This window comes from Panthera onca, chromosome B2 (assembly GCF_046562875.1).
Source record: "Panthera onca isolate mPanOnc1 chromosome B2, mPanOnc1 haplotype 2, whole genome shotgun sequence".
Taxonomy (NCBI): domain Eukaryota; kingdom Metazoa; phylum Chordata; class Mammalia; order Carnivora; family Felidae; genus Panthera; species Panthera onca.
In genome coordinates, this window is record NC_138343.1 from 101,841,909 (window position 1) to 101,847,908 (window position 6,000).

The window sequence follows — 6,000 nt, forward strand, 5'->3', positions numbered from 1 at the left end:
TTAAAAAAAATTATTAAAATAAAAGATCTAGATGAGAGTGATATAAACTAAATTCTCATGGTTCAATGCCCTGTTAAGATTTCCATGTCTTTCCAGTAGATTTATGTCGCTATGGTCCTCATCAAATTAATGGAGTTTATGGATTCATAATAATAACTAACACACATACTACTTACTTTGAACTAGGTACTCTTCTCTGAGCTTTACAAACTAACTCATTTACTGTTCATAACAACCTTGGTGGGGGGTGGGGGTGGCATTACTATTACCAGAGGAAACGGAAACACAGAGAAGGTAATAGCCTCCTGAGAAAGCAGTGCTGGTGAGTGCTGGTGTGAGGTTCAAGCCCAGACAGCTTGGTTCTAGAGCCCGCGTTCTCATCCACGGAGTTTTGCTGACGTAATGTTGCCCTGTCTTGCATGCGTTGCATCTATTGTCTACTTCACAGACTTGGAAATGGAACAACCCCTTTATTTGATAGACCAAACAAAGAAAAGATTATGACACGAGATATGTATGTGTCTAACTGACTTTATTAGAGGTTCAAAAAGATGAATGGAGCAAGTCTGCCTTATAGCCATTAAAACAACTCAAAATTGAATTGTAAATGCCCATGTACATTAAAGACCTTTTTTTTTTTTTCTGTCCTAACCTTCCAGACTGAAACCAGGTCTCTGTTTTTTCACATCCTAATGACCCATTTAACTTTGTTCAGAAAGAAAGAAAGAAAGAAAGAAAGAAAGAAAGAAAGAAAGAAAACAGTCTGTTCCCTAAAACTCATTTTTATCTTGCCACCAAGATAATCATTTTTATTTATCCTTGTTGCCCTGGCATTCAGATAGCAGAGAAAGATAAAAGCCAAAGCTCTCTAAAGGGCTAAGAAGTTGGAATGATATTAACAATAGGCTCTAAAGTGGACCTGACTTCATGGGAACTCAATGTGTAAATGACTGCTGATCATGTTTTTTTTGGTTTTTGTGTTTGTTTATTTTTTTCGTCGTGCACATGTATTAAGGGACTACTCTGTCAGCAACAGCACCTTTGAGTTTATATACCACGTGGGGCCCAGTAGACACCAGGATCAGCTGCACTAGGATGCCTCTTAGAGCATCCGCAGGGCAGGTACTGACGTCTTACTAAGGTGTCAAGTTCAGTGACAGCAGTTTAAGGACCCTCTTCAGGGACAGCATCGTAGGTATGTGACCTGAAGGCCCTGCCTTCAGAACAGCTCTGCACTTAGTTTAATGCTCTGTTGTCACTATCTTGAAATTCTTAATAATTTTGAATAAGGAGTCAAAATAAGGAGTATTTTCATTTCGCACTGAGCCCCACACATTATGTAGCCGTTGCTGGCCCTGGTAGCTGCCTTATATCCATCGTCTTATGTGCTAGTCAGCATAATACCTTCTAAATGGACAGGAAGGTGAGTTAAAACTGTCATAAGATATTAAGCCAAACAGCATCTCAGCTTGATCACATGCCAGCTAGAATTTGACTTTGAACAGTATCAGGTACCTTGGAGCCATGGTCCTCCAAATATAGAGCCCAGACATGTCAAGCCCATCTGCAAACTGTTAATCCTCCAAGAAGCAAATACAGAAACTGAGAGTAAGCATTTAGATTTTTTTTTTTTTACAATTTGCTATTGCCATGATATCCAACTACATGATCATTTTTCTAGTCATTCATTTTCATTGGATTTTATAAAAATATGAGTTCATGACAGACAGGGGGAAGGGGGAAATACTCTGATCCCGGCCACAGATGTTTTGAAAAACACTGCCCAAATCAGAATCTCTTTTCCAATCAAGACTAAGAAACAGATCAAGAATACCAAGGAAAAAGACACCACAAATAAAATGTCGTATTAAGACGTTGAACTTAGGAATTTGAGGCTCTGGTAACGAGACATCCTAAAGAGATTTAAAAAATAAACAAAACACCTAAAATGTTTTAGAAACTCTTTCCTGCCTAACAGCTGCCATCAAAAACATAACTTTATTTCTTGGAAAGTTTTCTTGATGTTATTGAATTAAAAGTATATTCTTTGGGGTGCCTGGGTGGCTCAGTCGGCTAAGCATCCGACTTTGGCTCAGGTCATCATCTCACAGTGTGTGAGTTCGAGCCCCGCGTCGGGCTCTGTGCTGACAGCTCAGAGCCTGGAACCTGCTCCGGATTCTGTGTCTCCTGCTCTCTCTGCCCCTCCCCTACTTGTGCTCTGTCTCTAAAAAAAAAAAAAAAAAAAAAAATGTGAAAAAAAAATTTTTTTAAGCATATTCTTTGAACTTAAACGTAGGACTACTCCAGGCTGGACCTGGCCTTTCCACATCTCAGAAGGGTCCAGCTACACTCTGGGCATTATTTATCACCTGGGGTGCTGGTCTTGAGTAAAGATGGCTCATAAAGACATCACATGCCGATTTGTCTTCTCTGGAGCTCAGTTTTCCAGACCTGCTTTCTTCCTCTCTGGGTTGAGTATGACTGTTAGCCCACATTTCATGTAGGTGAGGAGCTATAGGTGTTTGCCTCTGGTCCAACTAGGATGCCTAAACCGTCCGCTTTCATTTCCTCTCCTGTGCTTTTTGAGTCACACCCTTGTCTACCCAGCGGATAAGAAAAGGCAGAGCAGTGACTATGGCTCACCAACTCGTTACGAAACTGAGTTTTGGCAAGATGCCATCCACTCACATGGAGGGTTGCCCTCTGAAAACAGCCCCACAAAACCCACTCTTATGCCCACTAAGAGGCAGTTTGTTGGGTTTGTTGTTCGTCACATTATTCCCTCGGGAGAAATTCCTGCCTGTCCTTATTACAATACTTTGGTTTTTCCTGTCCAATTAGTCTCTCTTTATGCCATGGCTGCTATAAGTTGTGTAAGTGATCAAGCAGCTTTCTCTTTCTTCCTGGCTGCTAGGATGCCAATTAGTACCAGATTCACAGTCCTTTTGTACAAACTGTGTAGGCTTTTATGGGATGTGTTTTTTTTAAACTTGGTTTGTTCTTAGTTCCGTGCTATCCACTTTCCTAGATTGCTTTTTCTTTTCTCGACTACTTATAATTTATGTTATATCTCATTGTAAAATACCTCAGTTGTTACCAAAAGAAGATATCAGGTAAAGAGAGAATGGAGAAAGAAGAGATGGGAAACAGATGGGGGGAAAAGAAGGATGGGAAGGATGGAGGGAACGAGGGAGGAAGGAAAAAAAATTAAGAAAAAAAGAGAAACTGTAAGGCAAGGAAGGGATAGGCCCTACTTTTTTGTGGTAATAAACTGAAATGAGAGTCTTGCAGGATTCAAATAGCCAAAGGGTCATAGAAAAGGAAGTACAGATTATTATAGTCATGAATTACATAAAAATCATTTCAAAACTAAAAATCGGGAACTCTCTAAATGCATTGTTCATTATTTGTTGCTATTTAATTATGTCCAAGACTTGAAATATGTAGCAAGAGATGGAATGAAGCCTTTCCTATTGTTTCAGAAGTTTGGCTTCAAATCTAAGAACCAAAGGTGACTATTATCTCCCACATTCAAAAAAGATATTCTAGACACATTCCTATAGAACTTACTAAGAGGTAGCTAAACTGATTTCTTCAACTACCAAGTCTATCAGCCAATGCCAGCCTGGAGGAGTTGAAGATGCAATAGAGGAGATTTTTCCTGAAAGACATTAGTAGGAATGGAAAGAAATTGATGTTTTCCCTTGACTCCTCCTGGGGTGCATCCTCTCCTACACACACACACACACACACACACACACACACACACACAGACACACACACACACGCCTCTGAAACTAAAAGTGAGGGACTTGAGGGAAGCTCTGATAGAGACTGAAATCATCTTCTCTAGGATCCGATGGGCACCTCAGCCTCCAGGTGGATATTTGTTGAGCTGCAGACTCTTGGGTACCTGCCCCTTTACAGAAGGCTGGGGAGAACTTTGCCTGTTGAGTGTCTTCAGGAAATGGGAGCCATGCATGGAGATAGACAGTGAGGCAGCTAGAGAAGTCTAAGGATGGGAGGCTGGCTGGAGGAAACTATAACAGACGATGAGGAGAGAGCACAGCAGTGGGGGAGATCTGCACTTCCAGAGTTTTCCTTCAGGCCAAGTGAAAGTTGCAGAAGGTAGCCAGACTCTAGACAGCTTGAAAGGATCCCAATGGAGAGGATTACCAGCCAGCTGGAGGAAACCCCTGGAGTGGGCATCTGTAGTAAGACAGAAGGAAAGTTCTGAGAGGCGAACCAGAGGAACTCTCACCCGTATCAAGAAATTGCAGTGTGGACATTCCCAGAAGGGCCTTCCCAAAGAACCCACCAACACACCTGGCAAAGGAGGAATCATTGGGTACCTACCCCAAAGAAGGCTGACACCTGGCCTTTGCGCAACAGGCCTTCACTCCTTTTCTTCTCATGGCTGGGGGAGTAGAAGCCATTCCTGGGTCAGGCCACAGTTGAATTGAGTGCCGGCCTAATTTTGGTTTTGATTTTAATTAAATATTTTTTTATAGCTAGGAACAACAAATACTGACGTAATTCCTAAAAGTAACCTCAAAAGCAATGGGATCTCTCATCCTGGGGTGGAAAACCTGAAAGACGATGGGCAAAAAGGTTTTCATGATTTATATGCTCTCAGGTCTAGCCCATTCAATAACTCACTTACATAGCTACATAACTTTAAGTATTCCAATTCAAAATAAAAGACAAAACAATTGAAATGCTACCAAAAAAAAAAAAAAAAAAAAAAAAGACTGGGATACCTAGTAATATAAACTACCTGTATTCAGGTGCCTGGACAGTTCAGTTGGTTGAGTGTCCAACTCCTGATCTCAGCTCAGGTCGTGATCTCCTGATTCATGTGTTTGAGCCCCGCATCGGGCTCTACACTATCAGTGCACTGCTTGGGATCCTCTCTCTCCCTCTTTCTGCCCCTCCCTGCTTGTGCTCTCTCTCTCTCTCTCTCTTTCTCTCTCTCAAAACAAATAAATTTTAAAAGAAAATAAACTACCTGTATTCTCCTCAAAGCACTTACAAGATGTGTTGATTAAAAATTATATTGATGGTATTACCCCACACCCTTAATTTTTCTCTTTCTCAGATAAATGATTGGCCTCCCATCTTCCTTCTCCTTTCCCAGATTATCCTTTTTTTTTTTTTTACTTTTTTCTATTTAGCTTAATTAGAGTAAAAGGGGAAAAAAAGGAAAGGCAGGAGTTTGTAAGTTTCAGAAAATCAGTACAACTTCTAAATTCATCAGGAACAGAACTTATAATAAGATGGTCAGAGAGACATTTTCATACAACAGTGAATTCATTCAATTTTGTACGCAACACTCTATCCCGTGCCTTGCTCGGAGGACATACTCCCTTACAACAGAAGACTTATATGCTTGATAGTGACTTACTCAGACTACATCCCTCTCAACAATGCAGCTTCATGAAATCGGTGTTCACCAGGCTTCCTTCTCAACACAGCCCCGCATTCTTCCTGCGATCAGCCACGCCAAATGTTTTACCGTTTGGATATAAAATTCTCCACTAAGTAATCCTAAATCATTTGCAAATTGCTTTCATAACTGTACCCTAAGTTGAGCCTCAATTTTTTTCTCTCTCTCTATAAAATTGAGTCTTCTAAATGAGTATGGTTCATCTTCTTTCCTAATGACTACTTTCAAAATGTCTGCCTACAAGCTATTTTAGCTTACTCGAAACAGGTGGCCAGAGCCAGAAAAACGGGGGGCCTGAGTCTCTAGCCCATTGAAACGCATTTCCTCCCTAGCAGCAGCTGCCCTTCTGGGCATTTTTTGAACTGTGAGTCCTCCCACTAGCAATACAATTAATCAGAGACTGCTTTTAGAGAAATGCATGTAAAATCGAGAATACACAATTAAATGAGACAAAAATTGGTCAGTGCAGTAAACCAGTTTTGGTGGACTGTATGTGATCCTTCGATCCACAAATTGTTCCAGAAATATATAAAACGAATGAATAGTTTCCTATA